Source organism: Balaenoptera borealis (genome assembly GCF_965194805.1).
Source record: "Balaenoptera borealis genome assembly, chromosome: 12".
In the NCBI taxonomy this organism is placed as follows: domain Eukaryota; kingdom Metazoa; phylum Chordata; class Mammalia; order Artiodactyla; family Balaenopteridae; genus Balaenoptera; species Balaenoptera borealis.
The window spans coordinates 22,257,318-22,277,949 of NC_138869.1; the positions used below are offsets into that span (position 1 = coordinate 22,257,318).

A 20,632-nucleotide genomic window follows, 5' to 3' on the forward strand; every position below is an offset into this window, starting at 1 on the left:
TCAAGCTCAAGGCTATGTACAGGACAGACTGTGCTGAAGGGTCCGGACAACATCAAGGGCTTATAGGAGGCCAGAGCAAACATCTTTAGACTGTTAGTCTTTATATCATTCCCACCTCCAGGGGCTGGTTGCTCTTTCTCTTCTCCATTTGGGCTCCAGCCGCCCACCATCTTGGTACCCCTCCCCTCCCCTCCCTAGCTTCCAGCCTCCAGACTCACTTGCTCATTTCGCCTGCCGTGTTCTTTAACTATTTCTTTGCCACATTTCTATCCCGACCCTGCCTTACCCAGAGGGATAGCGTTCTACAACCACTTGTTTCATGAAGGCATTTTTTTGTTTGTTTGTTTGTTTTGGGTGTTGTTTTTTTTTTACATTTTTTTAATTGGAATATAGTTGATTTACAGCGTTGTGTTACTTTCTGCTGTACAACAAAGTGAATCAGTCATACGTATACATGTATCCACTCTTTTTTAGATTCTTTTCCCATATAGGTTATTACAATGTACTGAGTAGAGTTCCCTGTGCTTTACACTAGGTCCTTATTAGATATCTATTTTATATATAGTCATCAAGGCGTTTTGCTGAACAGAAACACTTGTTTCCTGGAACAGTTTTTCTCTTCTTTTCCCCACTACATAAGCAGAACTGTTAAGAGCAACAGCTTTAGAAGCAGATGTACAGAGTTCATGTCTTAGATTTTCGCCTTGCCGGTAGTCGACCTTAGAGGGTACCTCTTGCTACTCCACATGTGGTCCGTGAACTAGCACCATCACCATCAACTGGGAGTTTTTACAAGAGGCAGACGCTCAGGCCAGCCCAGGACACCCTGAATAAGGATCTGCATTTTAACAAGAGCTCCAGATGAATCATTTGCACGTTAACGTCTTGGAAGCTGCATTCTAACATCTCTGAGCCTCAGCTCCCTGGCCTGTAAAGCAGAGATAATACCTGGGGTGGGGGTGGAGGTGAGGGCTGTGAAAATGACATGAGATAATATATGCAAACATAAGCGCGTCTTGGCGAGCCTTCAGTAAATGGTAGCTTTTATTATTATTAGCTGTTAAGCTGTAACAGCTCTATTCCTGCATTCAGGATTGTTATTGTAACCCAAAATAGAACCTCTCAGGATGCCAGGACCCTCAGGGTACAGCGATGGCTCTGTTCTGGGGCTGGTGGAGGGGAGTTGGGGGGATGTAAGCCCTGAGGTTTCAGGACTTCATTGTGGGGGAAGGGAGAGATCAGCCTGGCCAGCGGCTAAGCAAACAACCGTGGTTCACGTACTTTGGCTCTGCAAACTCGTGTCCGCACGGTGGGGTGTGCTGGGGGTGATGCACAGCCGTGGGAATCAGTGCACTGGATCTTCTTGGTGTGACATGTTTACTCATGGCAAGTAATTGAAAACATCATTTGCATGTTAAAAACGGATCTCGAGAGAGGACATACAGCATGGTTCTACTTATGGCAAGTTTTACAACAGACAAAACTAAAGAAAGGTGATAAAAATCAGAATATCACTTGCTTGTTGGAGGGTGGGGGGATTGACTGGAAGGGGGCTTGAGGGAACTTTCCAGGGCATTGGAAACATTCTAGATCTTCATTGGTGTGGTGGTGATATTTGTCAAAATGCATCAAACTGCACCTTGCAATGAGTTGGCCAAAATTTAATTCATTTAAAACAGAAATGGGGAACAGGAAGGAGAGATCACAGGACCCCCCCATTTTCTCTGTTTGGGAATTAACCAGACCCTCAACACCAAAGGCCCTCTGCCCTAAGCCCAACCTTAGCCAATCACCTACAGGCTGGGGCAGGTGTAGACAATGCCCAGGGCCAGTGTAGATGGATTGGGTGAAATCTTCAGTCACACTTGCCCAGGGGCCTCGGGGTTGTATTCCCAGCAGCCCTGGACTCTGGCTCCTGCACCTCAGTGAGAAGGAGTCTGAGAGGAATTCCGTGGCGGTCCAGTGGTTTCCTGGCCGCTGCTAAGCAAAGGGGACTCTGTGCTTCCACTGCAGGGGGCCCGAGAACGATCCCTGGTTGGGGAACTAAGATCCCATATGCTGCGTGGCGCAGGCAAAGAGAAAGAAAGAGAGAAAAAAAGAGAAGGGGGGGGAGGAAGGAAGGAAAGAAAGAAAGGGAGAGAGAGAGAGGAAGGAAGGAGGGAGGGAGGGAAGGAAGGAAAGGGGGAGGGAGGGAAGGAAGGGAGGGAGGGGGAGAGAGGGAAGGAAGGGAGGGAGGGGGGAGGGAAGGAAGGAAGGAGGAAGGGAGGGAGGGAAAGAAGGGAGGAAGGAGGGAAGGGGGAGGGAGGGGGAGGGAGGGAAAGAAGGAAGGAGGGAGGGGGAGGGAGGGAGGGGAAGGGAGGGAAAGAAGGGAGGAAGGAGGGAGGGGGGAGGGAGGGGGAGGGAGGGAAAGAAGGAAGGAGGGAGGGGGGAGGGAGGGAGGAGGGAGGGGGAGGGAGGGAAGGAAGGGAGGAAGAAAGGAAGGAAGGAAGGGGGGAGGGAGGAGGGAAGGAGGGAGGGGAGAGAGCTAAGGAAGGGGGGAGGGAGGGAGGGGGAGGGAAGGAAGGAAGGAGGGAGGGAGGGGGAGGGAGGGGGGAGGGAGGGGGAGGGAGGGAAAGAAGGAAGGAGGGAGGGGGGAGGGAGGGAGGAGGGAGGGGGAGGGAGGGAAGGAAGGGAGGAAGAAAGGAAGGAAGGAAGGGGGGAGGGAGGAGGGAAGGAGGGAGGGGAGAGAGCTAAGGAAGGGGGGAGGGAGGGAGGGGGAGGGAAGGAAGGAAGGAGGGAGGGAGGGGGAGGGATGGGGGAGGGAGGAGGGAGGGAAGGAAGGAGGAAGGGAAGGAAGGAAGGAAGGAAGGAAGGGGGAGGGACGGAGGGAGGGGGAGGGAAGGAGGGAAGGAGTCTAAGAGGACAGCCACCTGGACAGACTCCATCCCAGCCCGCACAGCCTGTGGCTTCTGTTTGTTCCCAATTTATGATGGCACAGCCCACTGGGTTTCCCTGTGGATTGGGAACACTTCCCAGGGTGCTGCTTTGCCCCTCCTTGGGCACAGGTCCCCCACGTTTTCCTGTCCAGGCTGCTGGCCTTGCCCTGTCACTCCATAAACTTGGCATGAGGCAGTCACCGCCAGGCAGGGCTGTCTTCCAATTGTCACCTTCTTCAGTGTCTGCACCTTGGCCTATAAAGGAGCCCTGAATTCCCTGCCCTCCCTCCCTTTGTGTCCTAGTCCGTCTCCCAGCTCTGGCGAACACCCCGGAGACCATACTTTATCCTAACATGGGCCTTTCTTCACCTCAGAGTCTTGGCCCTTTAAAGAGGGTATTTTCTCTTCCTTAAGTCTTGATTTCCGGTCTCAGGATTAACCTCTTCCTGGGAGAATTAACAGTGGGATGTCTGTTCTTTACGGGAAAACTCCACTTCTGCCGTCAGTGGGAAAAACCCTAGAGGGTGGGTGGATTATTCGCACTACACACACAGACACACACATGCACGCACACACGCATGCACAGAAAGAGGAAATGACTTCTTTTTTTTACTTTTTTTTTTGATTATTATTTTTTATTTATTTTTTTATACAGCAGGTTCTTATTCGTCCTCCGTTTTATACACATCAGTGTATACATGTCAATCCCAATCTCCCAATTCATCACACGAGGAAATGACTTCTACTCAGCGGTTAATGACAGAATACAGGTCTCCTGACTTCCAGGCCAATTCTAGTTGCTTTGATTGGGGCTGAAATTCAGGCTCCACAAGGGAACTTAGTCTGCTTGGGACGCCACTGCATGATCCTGACAAGCCACTTAATGTCTCTGCAACTCTGCTTCTTGACAGTAATTAGGGACCATAATAGTTACCTACTTCATAGGGATATTTATCGGCTCAATTAGTACCAGCTTCTGAAGTGCCTGAGTCCTGTTATTAGATGTAATGGAGTATGTCTGCTGGTGTTGGCCGAGCTGTTGGCTCTTGGTGGGACATGCTCTTTCCAAGGAAGAATCAAGATGCAAACTCCAGGGACCGGGCAAAAGGGGAACAGAGCCCAGTGCTCTCAGGTGTTTCCAAATCCTCCTTGTCATTTGACTTTGAAGGGAAGATGCTGGAGTGAGGTGCTCAACTGAGAAATTTCTGCCTGACAGAATGATTCTTGAGTTTACAACCATGGACAGACATGTCTTCAAAGTGACTGCATTGCGTGGATTCACAGGCATCAAATGGGGACAAGAAAGTGATGGGGAGGGGCTGCCCCAGGTTCTTGGAAATAAAATTGTGCTTAGAGTTGCCCAAGTAAAATTCATAGCCAGTGGTTAGTGGTAGCTATCTGTATTAGTTAAGAAACAGGGTAAGCAGCTGAACAAAGAGATTCCAAACTGCGGCGGCTGACACAGGGTGCAAGTCATTTCTCTCTCCTGTCTCAGTCCAGAGGCGGCAGTTCTGGGCTGGTTGGGTCACTCTGTTCTCACCACACGGCCTTCGCTTGTGAGTCTGTTTCTCACCTTCTCAACCAGCAGGAAGGGGGAAAGGGACCAAGAAGACGCCTCCATTCTTTCTAAAGACAAGATCCAGAATGGGTACCAGCATTACGCTTTCCAGCTAGAACTTAAGCGAATAGCCACACAGAACTGCAAGGGAGGTTGGCAAGTGTAGTGTTCCCCTGGGAAGTCTTTTTACACGGAAAGGAGGAAAGGCTAGATTAGGGGGGACAACAAGCAGGCTGCCACCCCGTCCTTAAGAGAGACCACGAGACCGTCGGCAACTGTGAAATTGAAGAGGGCCAGAACGTCCAAACCCCCAGCCGACTCATTGGGAATAATCACAGGCATAGGTCTGCAATGTGACTGTAATTTGCTGAGTAGGAATCAAAAGAGGTGGTCAGGTTTCCGGAAAGGAAATGTGAAGATAGAAACTAGTCCCAGGCCACGGAGAGCTTTTAACCCCTTTGAAAGACCCATCCTTAGAAAACAGTGCTCACCTGTGCCCAGGAGTTTGATGCCAATGTGAGATGCCTCCTTCCAGCTGGAGGTTTGAGCTTCTAGCTCTTGTTCCTGACTCATCAAGGGAGGTGAAGGGGGAGGAGGTCAAAAAGAGAGGTCCCAGGGGTAGCTTCAGTTACTCATTCATTGAAAGAGGAGTTTCTCTACCTTTTGCAAAAGGAGGAGGAGGAGATAGGGGAGGGGAGGAAAAGGAAAGAGGGAGAGAGCTGCTTCCCCCTGCCCCTCAAAACCCCTCTAGCTGACCTTTAAATTTTCAGAATAGTGCAATTTGCATATTACTTGAATGACAATCTGTTTAGTGGATTAGAATAGCCTGGAAAGGAGAAAACCTCAGCAGATAGTAAAGCTTTGTAAGACCCGTTGACATTTGGGGAAAACTTGCTGCTAAGATTTCTAATGAAACAGCCCTGGGATATTTTCAAAGACTGGTTTTCCGCTCAGAACATTCATGTCTAAGCCCCTCTACTTGTCAAAATTAGACCAGAAAACTGCTGACATGGAGAATTTATTTTAAAAGAGCATAGGATGGAGCTGGGGAAGACAGAGACTGAATCAGAGAGATGAACATTTTTATTATGAAAAATTGAACACGTAAATAATAGACCCAGCTACAGCAATCACCAAGTCCTGGCCAATCTTACCTGCACCCCTCACCCACTTCCTGACTTACCCCTGGATTATTTTGAGTAAATCCTGGCACTGTATCATTTCATCTATAAATTTCAGTATGTTTCTCTAAAAGATAAGAACTTTTTTACAAAAGACATAACCAGAATACATAATCGCAGTTTAAAAATCAATAGGCAGGCCCCAGTAGGGACTTCCCTGGTGGCCCAGTGGTTAAGAATCCGCCTGCCAATGTAGGGGACACGGGTTCAAGCCCTGGTCCAGGAAGATCCCGCATGCCGCGGAGCAACTAAGCCCGTGCGCCACAACTACTGAGCCTGCGCTCTAGAGTGCGCGAACCACAACAACTGAAGCCCGTCCGTCTAGAGCGCGTGCTCCGCGACAAGAGAAGCCACTGCAATGAGAAGCCCACGCACCGCAATGAAGAGTAGCCCCTGCTCGCTGCAACTAGAGAAAGCCCGTGTGCAGCAAAGAAGACCCAACACAGCCATCAATCAATCAATCAATCAAGAGTAATTCCTTAATATAACCGAATATGCCCTCAGTGTTTAACTTTCTCCAGTTCCCCTCCCCCATCCTTTTACAATTGATTTGTTGATATCAGGATCCAAACAAGGGCTGCTTGCTGTATTTGCTTACTATGTCAGATCCCTCTGTTTCTTTTTTTTTTAATTTATTTTTATTGAAGTGTAGGTTTACAATATTGTGTCTAAGTTTCTTTTAATCTACAGGTTACCACTTCATCTACTTTTCCCCCCATTTACATCATAAAGTTCCCCAAGGTCTGGATTTACTGGCTTCATCCCACTGGTGTCATTTAATATGTTTCTCCTCCCCTGCATTTCCTGATGATTGATTGCTAGATCTTGAGGCTTGGTCTCATTCAGGTTAGATTTGGCTTCACTGGTGCACGTTCCTACAGCAGGAGGCCCATCCTGCCTGACTGTCTCTCTGTGACATTAGCAGATGTTGATGATCATTTGCTCGAGCCATTGTTTCAGTAGGTGTTTGCAAAATGTGATATTCGAATTCTTTTATTCCTTCTTTGTTTGCTAGCTGGAGTCCTTCTATAGATGGCAATGTTCCCTCCTCAGCTATTTATGGTTACCGTGAGGAACAATTCCTACAGGAAGGACAGGATAAATGCTTGATTTTTTCCCTTTTACTTACCAGTTTTCAAGATGATGAATTGTTTCCTTACCATCGTCCAAAAGGACGGAGAGTTTTGGTTTGTTTTTATTTTGTTGTTTATGAACTCATGAGTTTTTACATATGCAATGTGATTCAGTCCTTTGTGGTTCTTCTTACTGATGCTTAAACCATCCTGCTGTTGGCCAGTGGAAGCTTCTGTAAGTTGACCCCTGAGTCCTGTTGACATGACCCCAGTAGTCTCTGATAGCTTCCTTGCTTTCTGATATGACTAGATAGATGACCAGGCTTATCTACATTTCTTGCCCTAGACCTGGAATCAGTCATTTCTCTACAGAGCCTGGTTTCTCTTAGTGGTAAATGGTATTTAGAAAGCACCATCTGGGCAGTTCAAACAGTTTTTAAGAAAACATTTCTTTTTAATTTAGAAATAAAGTATAAGCATTGCAAACACAAGTTTAATTCAAGGACTAAATGAGAAAGTTGAATGAGAATGTTCCAGAATAGCATTGTCCAGTAGAACTTTCTGTGATGATGGACGTACCCTTTATCTGAGCTTTTCAATATGGTGGCCACTAGCTACTAGAATTTGGCATGTGGGCAGTACAGCGGAAGAACTGATTATTAAAGTTATTTTTAAATTAATTTCAAGTTTAAATAGTCACTTGTGACTAGTGAATGCCTTATCAGACAGTGCAGGAAATCTAGAATCTAGTGATTAAATTCCACAACTATGTTTTTTTCAAGCACCATCCATGTGCAAGGCATGGGAAAGGCACTGCAAGAGAGCTGAGTAATACACTGTCATCCCTTGTAAGAACCTTCCAAAATATTATAGTAAAGGAAATAAGGTGAATCCCTTAATAATTTTAATGTAACCAAAGTGGTAATTGCTAGACAAGTTGCGTTGCGATGAGAATTCCAAAAAAGGAAATATGTTTTAATAATCTGGTTAGGGTGGTTAGAAGTGGATTCATGGAGAAGATGGCAGAAGAAAGACACTTTTAAGAAATTATTATATGGGTTATTTTATTTTTAATTTTATTTTGGAGTTTTTTTCAAATAAACTTTATTTTTTGGAGCAGTTTTAAGTTCACACCAAAACTGGGTGGAAACTTAGAGTTCTCACATAACCACCGCCCCACACATGCACAGCCTTCCCCAGTATTAACATTCCCCCCTCCCTGAGTGGTACATTTGTTACAATTGATACTGACACATCATAATCACCCAAAGTCCATAGTTTACATTAGGGCTCACTCTTGGTCTTCTGCTTTCTATGGGTTTGGACAAAAGAATAAGGACATGTATCCATCACTAGAGTATCTTACAGAGTATTTTCACTGCCCTAAAAATCTTCTGTGTTCTGCCTGTGATCTCCCTACCCTCACCCTCTGGCAACCACGGATCTTTTTACTGTCTCCATAGTTTTGCTTTTTCCAGAATGTCGGATAGTTGGAATCATATGATATGTAACCTTTTATGATCGGCTCCTTTCACTGAGTAGTATGCATTTGAGGTTCCTCCATGTCTTTTAATTGTTTGTAGTTCACTTCTTTTTAGTGTTGAATAATAGTCCATTTTCTGGATGTACCACAGCTTATTTATCCATTTGCTTCTGGAAGGACATCTTGGTTGCTTCCAAATCTTGGCAGTTATAAATAAAGCTGCTGTAAACATCCATGTGCAGGTTTTCATGTAGACCACAGTTTTCAACTCATTTGAGGAAATAACCAAGGAGCACGATAGCGGGCTTGTATGGTAAGAGTGTGTTTAGTTTTGAAGAAACTTTTAAAATTTACTTCATCATCATCACAATAATACCTTTCGTTTATCGAGTGCTTGCTTTAGCCCGAAAGTTTCACATGTAATAACTTATTTACTTTAATCCTAATAACCCTGTAAGGCAAATGCTTTTAACCTCCACTTTACAGGTGAGTAAATGGACGCTTTAAGAGAATAGTGACTTGCTCAGGGCCCCACGGCTCCCCCGTAGAACTGGATTTCAAACCCAGGTCTGTCTCACTTCAACGCCCCATCCTTTACTGCTGTTTATCAAGCTCTCAGGGCCCAAAGGTTTCACCAGAACTTTTAAAATGTGTCTCATTGTCTTGGCTTCTTGGACTGCTCCTAAATAAATATCACTTTACTTCTGCACTTCTGAAAGCCTACTTCCAAAGGAGGCTGGCGTTTAGGATAACTTTCCGAGAGTGGAAGGGAAGAGCATGTTGGGGAGACCCGTGTGGTGGTAAATGGCAGGGGACTCAGCATCCTCCCTGACTCTCCTCGGCCCCAGCTGAGGCTGTGCCCCCTCAGAACACCTCACTCCGAGCTCTCAGCATTTCTTTCCCAGCCTGTCTTTCCATCTCCTCAGCTTCCTCCACCCTGGGGTCTCTAGGACCTTTCCAAAGCCTTGTACCCAGTTATACTTCCCTTCCCAACCCTGTGAGTTGGCTTTGGTGATGCTGTTTGCCTGGCTCACCCAGTACTCCTTCTGGACACTATCCTTTCCTATCTCCCTTGCTGTCAACTTTGGCCCCAACCCTGGGCCTCACAAAGGTTCCTTGGAGCCTGGTCTCAATGAAAAGCCCCAGGCCTGTGCTTCTCCAAAGGGCCAGTTTAGAGAAACCATATCTTCATTTATTGCTAGAATTTTTTCTGTTGGGCATTGAATTCCAAAAAAAAACCATTTAGTGGTTGTTGAAAGTCAGATTGCTCGCTTGGCTTCATATCTCTGCACCACTGCTCACTAGCAGTGTGTCCCTGGACAAATAATTTAACCTGTCTAAGCCACAGTGTCCTCATCTGTGAAATGAGAGTATTAATAGTACTTGCTTGTAGATTTTTTGATGGACTGAAAGGACATAATGCACAGCACCTGGTGTGTAGTAAGCACTGGATAAATATTAGCCATTGGTCATAGTGATTATCCAAATAATGATAGATGGCACTTGGTTTGGGGGAAAGCTGAAACAACTTTGTAACTGGTTTAGTATAATTGGGTTATATGAGTGCTCCGAGCTCTGAAATAACTGATGAGCAACTGGGTTCAAGATCAGAGTCTTCTTTTTATGTGATGGGTGGCCTTGGGCAAGTCACTTAATTTTCTGGAGCCTCACTGTTATCATGTGTAGGGTGGAAATCATAATCGGCTGCTGCCTCTGGGCCTTTGCATGGCCATTCCCTGTGCCTGGATTCTCCTGCCAGAGCTCTGCATGGCTCACTCCATTCATGTCCCTGCTCAATTGCCACCTCCTCAAAGAGTGTCCCTGACACTCTTGCTGTCCCCTGCTCTAATTCTTTTACAGAGCTTATTGTGACCTCATATTTACCACACACGTACCATGGGCTGTCTCCCCTGTCCCCTCCCAAGAGTTCAAGCTCAAGAAGGCAGGGGTAAATCTAGTCTGTTCACTGCTGGGATCCCATCTCCAAAGTTGGCACCTGGGACATAGTAAACTGTCAAGGAAGGAAATTGTTGAAAGGAAAATGCTAAGAAAGTCTTTTCAAAGTATACAGAGATCTAGAGCCATAAGGGTGTGCAGGCAGTTTCTGGGCCTTCTGGAAAACAGCAGGAAAGGCCTGTAGGTTGAATTCATCACGTTGATGCACCTAAAATGTTTAGCTTTGCTGGCAGAAGCATCTTTTTAGACCCGTACCTAACCCTGTCGCTTTGTGATGAGCTTTAAGGAACCCGCCAGCCCCAGATGGAGACGAGCCAGTCCTGGTGGATGTACTCTAGCCACTTCTGGTCATGTGTTCCCTCCGACCTGGGCTCCTCCCACCCCTGAGCAGAAGCCTTCTCTCTACTCCTTCCCTCCATATAAAGGGCACGTAGAAATGTCCAGGGATGTCACATCCTCACACCTCCGTGTGACTGTGAAGCCCAGCATCCTTCCCAGGAATTTTGCTTTCTAGGCTAATCCCTGATTTGTAATGAGAAGTCTTATCTATTGTTACCTGTCATTTATGAATCACTCTTCTAATTATTAACTTAGTGAATTATCCCAATAGTTCTCCAGTTAAATGTATGCCGCCTACTTTACCAGTGGAGAAACTGAGGCTCTCAAAGCTTTGTCACTTGCTGAGGGCCGCACACTTGGCAGTGACCTCAAAGCCAGGCTCCTTCCTTGGCCTGTGGTTCCTCCCGCGGACTACACAGTTGAAGCAGAGGCTTAGAAGGAAGAGGACTGGGAACGAACACACAGTCCTTCTCTTTGGCCTCTCACACACAGTAACGGGATACGTTTCCAAAAGGCTACTGGCAAATAATTTCGAGGGTTTGGCCAGCCTGAAATAACCAATCTATTTAGAGGTTTCAAGACCAGGCAGCAGAGGCTAAATAAGGTAACGTGTCTGTCAAGAGGGGAGGCCCAGAGAAGAGAATAGAATATTAAAAAAACTCATGGTTCATATCATGCTTTTCTTACCTAAGACTCCTTGAAAAGTGTGCTACAAATAAAAACTATTGCTGTCCTCACCTTAGGATACAGAAATATAAATATATATAGTGTATGTATATTTTTGGTTTACAACATGCAACTACACAACTTCGGGAAAAGTAAGTTTATTATACATGATTTGGGGGGAAATGGAGAGTTCTCAGCCAAAACTTGAGGTCCAGATTAAATGTTTGGGGATTTAGGGATTTCCCCTTTGGAATGTTAAATTTTTAGTAATGAAAGTAGCTTCCACTTACATAGCACTTATGATGTGCCAGGAGCTAGGCTAGTCCCTTCCCATACTTTTTGACACTTAATCGTCACCACTCTATTTCCATTTTTCCATCTTATTAATGAAGACTTAGAGATTCAGAGAGATTAAGCAACTCACCCAAGCTCACACAGCTAGTAAGCAGCAGAGCCAGCTTTTGGACTCACATCATAGACTCTAATCACAAAGGTAAGGGAAGTTGTGCTTGCCAGTATGTTACTTGGTGCCCAGAATGGACCCAGGCATTGTAAATGTTCAATAAATACTGGAATGAAGAATGAATGAATGAATGAAAGGGTCCGACTCCTCTAATCTCAGCAGCCCTGCTGGGTCTTCTCCTCACTTTGCTCTGCAGGGTGTCAGCCTCATCTCTGTAGCTGAACGACACGATGCATTAGGATTGAGCATTCTCTATCTATAGCAGAATAAATTAGACCTAGGTGTGTTCACACTTTCTTTTATCGATTTTTGGTGGAAAGTAGAGGGTGTGAAGGAATGGCTGTGTGTTTACATATTTTTATAAGCCAGTCAGGGTGGAGAGTGTGGATATACAGGGCAGGTCCCCTCTGGGTGTGTCTACTGGCAGGCTCTCCGACTTGTCCCCATTGCTGGTCTCGTTGAGGGAACCGAGCTGTGGAACCACAATGTCTGCTAGCTCTCAAGGGAGGGAAAGAGGAAATGATGGGGCAGCTTCCACTGCGAGAAAGGAAAGCAGAAATTCGGTAAGAAACAGTTCTCTGGCAGTTCCTCAAACCTAAACTGAAATCTAGTGGCACGTCATAAAAGTCTCAACGGGGGCTTCCCTGGTGGCGCAGTGGTTGAGAATCTGCCTGCCAATGCAGGGGACACGGGTTCGAGCCCTGGTCTGGGAAGATCCCACATGCCACAGAGCAATTGGGCCCGTGAGCCACAATTACTGAGCCTGCGCGTCTGGAGCATGTGCTCCGCAACAAGAGAGGCCGAGACAGTGAGAGGCCCGCGCACCGCGATGAAGAGTGGCCCCCGCTTGCCACAACTAGAGAAAGCCCTTGCACAGAAACGAAGACCCAACACAGCCAAAAATAAATAAATTAAAAAAAAAAAAAAAAAAAAGTCTCAACGGAACTGGAAATCAGGAGATCGGGGTCTAATCCCTGCTTGGCCACTGACTTGGATAAGTCATTTTTCTGCTTTAGGCTTCACTTTTCTTATCTCTAAAATAAACAATTTAGGCTAAAACCCTGCCTTCAGGCATTTAGAACTGTGGGTGTGTTGAGGTGGGTGCAGGATGGGATATTTTCGGTGGTCACACTGATTAATGAGTGGCATTTGTGTATGATGTGTTGGGGGGACAGAGCGGGGATGCTCAATGTATCCAATGCTCAGGGTCACACAAAGAGAAACTGTACCACTTAGAATCTGGAATGGTAATTAAGAACCGCTTCATTGCTAAAATACTGTGATTCTATTCTAGCCACATTCATTTGAATCATCCAAGTCACATGATGAAAAGAAATCAGACTCTGAGTGAAAGAATTCAAGAGTAATGTGTATAATATATTTTTAAATGCCTCCCAACGTACCTGACTTTTGTGAATGTCAGGACAGTTTCTTGACCTGTAACACATCTCCCACGATGGTCCCAGAAAACAGCAGGGAGCTGGCCTGGAGAGGAAATATCACAGGCAGTTGCTATCAGACAGGAAGGTTAGAAGCCCTCTTTGGCAGAGCAGAGACACAGCCCCTCCCCTAAAACTCTGACTGGGGTGGGTACCAAGTCAGTGGAATTGAAAGGCTGAGAGAGGCGTCCAGGGCTGTGGGCTTGCAATCGGGCCCCTTTTCTTAAGGCCTTGGGATTTCCCAGCTGGAGGGGAGAAGGGGCTGAAATACACAGAGAACAGTGAGCCAGAGAGAGGCCTGGGGTTGAAATGAGGAGCTCGTAATAGGAGGCTAAGGCAGAGGAGACTTGAGCAGTGGGTCTCCTAAAAGAGGTGGAACCGAACACCCCTCTGCAGATACTTGTGAAGGACAATCCCTGACCAGAGGGAAAAGACCCCCTTCAGGAAGCCAGTGAGTTTCCACAGGTGAGCTGGTCCTTCCCCACCACCCAAAGCTAGTTAAGCTTTTGCCCATATGCAGATGCCGTCTGTGTTCTTGTTGTTTTATTGAGATATAGCATACACACAGAGAAGGATACAGAGTATATAGCTTGATGGATACACACACGTATGTACCCAAGGCCCACAGTAGGATACAGACCATGTCTGCACCCTCTATGGTGCTTCTGTGCTTTCTCCCAGTCAACGTCTGCCGCCAAAGATAGCCACTTTTTAGCTTGATCACCGTAGGGTAGTTTTTGAACATCACATAAGTAGAATCATACAGTTTATAGTTTTTGTGGTCTGGGTTTCTTCATTCAATATTACGCCTCTGAAGTTCATCCATCCTGTTGCAAGTAACAGTTTACCTTTTCCCCATTGCTGAGTAGAATTCCACGGTAGGATTACATCACAATTTATTTATCCATTCTACTGTTGAAGGAGACTTGGATGGTTCATAGATGCCATCTGGAGGAAGAGTACAAAGGATGGAAACCTCTTAAGATGAAAGAAATACTTCCCTTAGGGAATTTGAACCTGAAAGAGACCATTTTAAGCTAGAGAAGCAGAATGACCTCCAATTGTCAAGTTTACATTTTCTCTCTCTGCAGAAATGGGGACTCTAGAGCTAAATGAGGTCAGTTAATGGAAGTTTTTTTTTTAAATCATATTTTGTGCACATCTGAGTTGAAGAGTGTAAATTTTGGCCCTGCTAGTGTGACTTTCTAATAAGAGCAACAGTGTTCAGGGCTGGCTTTAGGCTTATTCAAGGGGTAGACCAGTTGCCTTACTATTAAAATGGTAACAACTTGAAAGAGTTACAGTCAAAAGGTGGTACATCAAAAACAGGATGAGTTGTAGGGGAAAATATTCAGAAGGTGTGGAAAATCTGAGTGAACATTTCTAATGGGGGAGCAGTGCTGGGCTCCCCGGAACCTCAGACAGAATTTGAGTCGGCAGCACAACAGTTGTCAAAGAAAACACCAGGCTAATTCAGAAAGGTGCACAATTAGTCACCCTGCAGTGGTCAAAGGCTGTTCTAACTATTCTGACTAATTTCAACTTGTTTATCTTAAGAGAAATGGGAGGCAGCTTGAGAAGTTCTCAAATAAAATAATCTCAGTGACTTAAGAGATGAAAAACGAGTCCAGGGTGAACAAGTTAGTAGAGTTAGGGCTGTTTTTTTGCTTTACCAGAAAACTCAACTACCCTTAGAATGGGTATTTTAGTCCAGGAAGAAAGTGATGGTCTACTTTCAAGGTGACAGTAGGAGTAGGTGTCTCTGAATGCCTTTATATACACGATTGGAATGGTAAGAAGAGGACATAGATGAAAGCTGTGTATTGTTGCCTCTATGGCACTTGTGAGGGTGTCCACAAGCACTTTAGCTCACTTTCCTCTGGGCACACAGTAGGACTGCACTTCCCCGCCTACTTGAAGATACCTACAGCTGCATGACTTGCTTTGGCCAATGACATGTGAGCAGAAATGACACTTCAAAGCAGAAGCTTTAAGAGCCAGTGTGGTTTCTCTCTAAAGATTTATTTCCCCCTCTACCGTGATTCTAGGTCCTGGCTGCTTCAGCAGCCTGGCTTCCAGAGGGAGCAAGGCCCCAAGCCAACCCTTGATGGTTATGTTTGTGAACAAGAAATAACCCGTTATTGCTTCAAGCCCCTGAGATTTCGGGATTGTTACCTCAGCATAGCCTAGCCTATCCTGCATGATTGAGGTGCTCATCAGGGTCTCTGAGAATGGTCACTGGATGTGCTCTGTGACCTTCGCCCCTTACCCCAGCTCTAAAGCAAAGGCGGTCATGTCACCTCTGGTAAAAGACCAGCCCATTGATTCTTTCTCAAGAATTTGAACACTTCAGGGATACAGAGACAATTGGCACTCCGTGGGAGAAGCTATAGCTAAGAGGGATCTAAGGGACGATTGGAACTGTGGGTCAGGTGGGGTGAAGAACAAGGAAAATACAAGACAGACACCTGGTATAAGGCAGTGGCCAGTCGAGGGACTCAGGAGAGAAAAGGAGGCTGAGAAAGGAGGTGCCGCCCCCAGCTAACCCTGACTTTCCACTTCATCCCTAACGGGCTGGTGGGCTTGGTTTCCGGCTTCTACAAGATCCCTGTAGACTAACACTAACTCCCCGACACACACACCTTTTACTTGAATGAGTCCAGGCTGCTTCTGTACTTTCCAACAAGAACCCTAACGAGAACAAAATATAAACAGGAGCAAGAAGTTAATAGTACTGTTAACACTGGCTAATACTTGCCATGTGCCAGGCACTGTCCTAGGCACATTATGCATCGTAACTCAGCTCATTCTCCCAGCAACATTAAGAGGTACATACTTCTGACATCCTCACCTTTACAGATAAGGAAACTGCGGCACAGAGAGGGCGAGTGCCTTTCCCCACACCACATTGCTGCCAAGTGGTGTCTGGTGTTAGACTTTCAACCACTACGTTATCGTGAACTTCTGAATGTCACTGATGATGTCTTGTTGCTTAAAGGAGTTTTTGAAATTTTGCTTTAGCATGTTGAAAGCTAAAACTATTGTCACTTATTTTAGATGTGATAATGGTATTTTTAAATGAAGTATTATCTTTTAGAAATGCATTCTAAAATATTTATGGATAAGATATGATGTTAGGATGTGCTTGAAATAATGCAGGGGAACACAGAGGCGGTGAGTGACACTATCGATAACGTATGATTAGACACGAGTTGATCATCTTTGAAGCTTGAGTGATGGATACATGGGGATTATTAGGCTTTTCTCTCTGCTTTTGTGTATATCTGAAACTTTCCATAGTAAAATGTAATAAGCACCGAGAAAAGGCATGGAAAAGACTGGAATTGATGCAAAATTTGAAAGGGGACTTTTTATCTCATCTATGCTATTTTTAGAGGGAAGTTGGCAAACCATGATCAGTGGTACAAATGTTTTTGTACAGCTTTCAAGCTATGAATGGGTTTTTACTAATGATTGAAAATGTTCATGTTGGAGAAATGCAAATTTTAGTGTCGATAAAGTTTTATTGGTACAGAGTCACACCCATGTGTTTCTGTCTTGCTTGTGGCAGCTTTCATGCTCTAAAGACAGAGTTAACTAGTAGTAGCAGAGACTGTGGACCACAAAACCTAATATATTTACCGTGTGGCCCTTTACAGAAAAGTTTGCTGACCTCTATTTTATTTTTTTAAGATTTTTTTGATGTGGATCATTTTTAAAGTCATTATTGAATTTGTTACAATATCGCTTCCATTTTATGTTTTGGTTTTTGACCATGAGGCATGTGGGATCTTAGCTCCCGGACCAGGAATCAAACCCACACCCCCTGCACTGGAAGGTGAAGTCTTAACCACTGGACCGCCGGGGAAGTCCCAGACCTCTATTTTAGAAAGAGACTTCTTCATGCACAACTTTGTTTTTAAAACCAGTTTAAAATATATATATAGAGAGAGAGAGAGAGAGAGAGAGAGAGTTTTCTTTTTTAATTAGGAAAGTAATACAAGACCCTTTTAGACAATGTAGTCTATACCAAAGGGTATAAAAAAGAAAATGAATATCATCCACCAGGTACCCATTTCTAAAATCTTCCTTCTTATCTCTTATCAACCAGCTGTTGACAAAATGAAACCTGCTCCATTTTCAGGTAAAAGTGGGGATTGCCTTTCTGGGGCTGATTAGACAAGAGCGGCAAGCGGACATTGGCTGTGACAGGGAGACGGGGTAAAAGGATTTGAAAGAGGCCACCTGGGATCTTATTGGGTTTAAATTGTAGAATAAACCTGACACAGTGTATCTAAACTCAGGTATAATAAATCCTAGTAGAAGGGCGTTGTAATAACCATTTAATATAGATACAAGAACTGATAATCAAGGTAGAACCTAGTTAACAAGTTTCTGGGGAAAAAATAACCTTAAGACACTGACAACCCATGATTATACCAGCATTATTTATTTATTTTATTTTTATTTTTTTGGCTGCGTTGGGTCTTAGTTGCGGCATGCAGGATCTTATGTTGTGGTGTGCGGGTTTCCTCTCTCCAGTTGTGGCGCATGGGCTGCAGGGTGCGTGGCCTCCAGGCCACACGGGCTCTGTAGTTTGCAGCACACGGACTCTCTTGTTGAGGCACGCGAGCTCACTAGTTGTGGCGCGCGAGATTAGTTGCCGCACGGCATGTGGGATCTTAGTTCCCTGCCCAGGGATCAGACCTGCATCCCCTGCATTGTAAGGCGGATTCTCTACCACCAGACCACAAGGGAAGTCCCTATACCAGCATTATTTACAATAACAAAAAGGTAGAAGCAACATCTGCAGTGTCCATCAGCAGATGAATGGATAAACAAAATGAGGCATATACATACAATGGAGTGTTATTTAGCTTTAAAACCAAAGGAGGGACTTCCCTGCTGGCGCAGTGGTTAAGAATCCTCCTGCCAATGCCGGGGACACGGGTTAGAGACCTGATCCGGGAAGATCCCACATGCCGCGGAGCATCTAAGCCCGTGTGCCACAACTACAGAGCCTGCGCTCTAGAGGCCATGAGCCACAACTACTGAGCCCACGTGCCACAACTACTGAAGCCCGTGCGCCTAGAGCCTGTGCTCCGCAACAAGAGAAGCCACCACAGTGAGCAGCCCACGCACTGCAACAAAGAGAGTAGCCCCTGCTCGCCGCAACTAGAGAAAGCACAGCAACGAAGACCCAATGCAGCCAAAATTAAGTAATTAAAAGAAAACAAACGAACAAAAACAAAGGAAATTCTGACACAAGCTACACCATGGGTGAGCCTAGAGGACAGTGGTTACATGAAATGAGCCAGTCAAAAAAGGGCAAATAGTATATGATTCTATTTATGTGAGGTCCCTAGAATAGTCAAATTCATAGAGACAAAATAGAATGGTCATTGCCAAGGGATGGAGGGAGGGAGCGGTGCGGAGTCATCGTTTAATGGGTGGAGAGTTTCAGTTTGAGAAGAGGAAAAAAGTTCTAGAGATGGATGGTGATGGTTTGCACAACAATGTGAATGTACTTAATGCCACCAAACTGTACATTTAAATAGTGTTTAAATGGTAAAATTTTGTGCTATGTGTGTGTGACCATAATTTTTAAAAACTGAGCAATTTCAGGTGGATGAAATGTGGTCATAATAAGGGTACATCTTAAGCAAAGAAGTTAAAATGGATTTCGGGAAAGCAGGAAAAAGTTCAAGAAACTGAAAGAAGTCTTTAGGCTGCTTGATGCATAATGCTTAGAGGTGGTTACTGCTAAAGGGATGATGTGGAGAGTCTGGGCTGCCACTGAGAGTTTGCTTTCTGTGTTTGGAGGTTCAGGCATAGGTCCGCTTGGGAAGTCAGAGACTTGATACTTCCAGTTCAGTGATTTTTATAAGAATGCCAAGAAAAGGCTCTAAAGGAAATGTTGGAGCTGTCATTAGTGGTATTACCAGTGATCTGACTTTTCGTTCCTGGTATGCTGCCTTTACAACCTTGATTTCAGTAAAATCCACTAGGTTTCCAATAACCCGCCGGGATTGTGGCCATTGCCCACAGAATTTAAGGACTGAGTCTTGGCCCAAGCTGGTGGGCAGGTCTCAGCTCCTGCAAGCCACCGAGCATGTGCGCCATCCTCTGTGGATGACTTGAGGGTCAGATCAGCAGGGCAGGCACGTTGGAAAGGCCGAGGGTCTGGTTTACTGTGGGAAAGCCTGGGGGGATGGGCTGGATGGCTGTCGTCTGCGGCATCACAAATGCCGAGATGCACGTCGGCTGTGAACTGGAGTGGAGAAGATCTTCCTGGATGGGGATGAAGCACAGCCGCGACCACTTCTGATGTGAAGCTGTGTGACCAGACACTGATGGCGGATTTGCCCAGAAGTGACTTCTGGCTGGACCTGCCTTCACTAGTGCCTCCTAGGATAGGAGCTGGACATGCTATTTAAGGCCAGCATCCTTATAAACTGAGGCAGCTGATTATTCTGATTGGATAATATCCAGCTGAGCCAGTTGTTAAATATTTTTAAAAGTCACCCCGGCCAGGGATCTCCTTCAAATCATTGTTTGCTGGCAGCCTCCAGTGTCAGTGACGCTACGCTAGTGTTAAATTTTCTGATAACTTTGCTTTAAAAAAAAAGTGGTGAAGCCCTTAACCAACCCCTAATTACCTCACATTTTGGGGCTTTTGAAATGAGTTTGCACTGGATTTTGTTTAAGATATCAAAAGGAGAAGATTACTAGGAATGGATAACCAGGGCCACAAAAATAGTAAAAGCTACTATTTACTGAATCTACCATCTATTGACCACTTTAGGTATATTATATCTAATCGTTGCATGAAGTGTTAGGTCTCTTTCTTATTTTACTCATGAGGGAAGCCAAGGCTGAGAGAAGCCAAGTGACTTGCAAAAAAGTCTTTCGGCTAATAAGTGGCAAACCCCGTATTCAAATATAGCGCCATAGTATTTGGTCTTTACGTTTGGGAAATGCACATGTAAGCTTAGCTGATGGAGTGGACCTCAGTGGGTTTTGCCACTCAACCCATCCGTTCCAGTCACCTTTCTTCTGCTAACAAAACCCTGATTTTCGTCTGCAGTACCATCTTTTCCCCAGCTCTCATTCCAGATGTTTGGGGGAGGGGGGGTCATGTGACTTGAGCCTGGCCAATCAGCACATGATATTCCCCTGGCTGCAGCAACTCCCTCAACAATTTTTTTTTTTTTAACTTTGTATTCTATATTGGAGTATAGCTGATTAACAATGTGGTGATAGTTTCAGGTACACAGCAAAGGAACTCAGCCATACATATACAGGTATCCATTCTCCCCCAGACTCCCCTCCCATCCAGGCTGCCACATAACATTGAGCAGAGTTCCCTGTGCTCTACAGTAGGACCTCACTCAACACATATTTATTGGGAGAAGCTGGGGTATTCAGCAGGGTCAAGGCAGGCGGGGGTGCTGCTGTGGTGGAGCCTATTTGCCAGCGAAGGCAGACAGGTAATAAACAAGCTACAGAGACTCAGCATAACTTCAGTTGGCGGTAAGTGCTTAAAAGCAAAATAAAAC

The 20,632-nt window shown here is 45.3% G+C and overlaps 1 long non-coding RNA gene across 1 annotated transcript; it reads right to left on the reverse strand.

Annotated features, from left to right (window-relative positions):
- Window positions 1-3,515: 3,515 nt before the first annotated feature.
- Window positions 3,516-19,277, reverse strand: LOC309607740. The gene is made up of 2 exons (XR_014232520.1): window positions 12,581-19,277; window positions 3,516-12,273 (listed from the first exon to the last, which is right to left on the reverse strand). It is a non-coding gene; the product is annotated as an uncharacterized lncRNA (long non-coding RNA).
- Window positions 19,278-20,632: the final 1,355 nt, after the last annotated feature.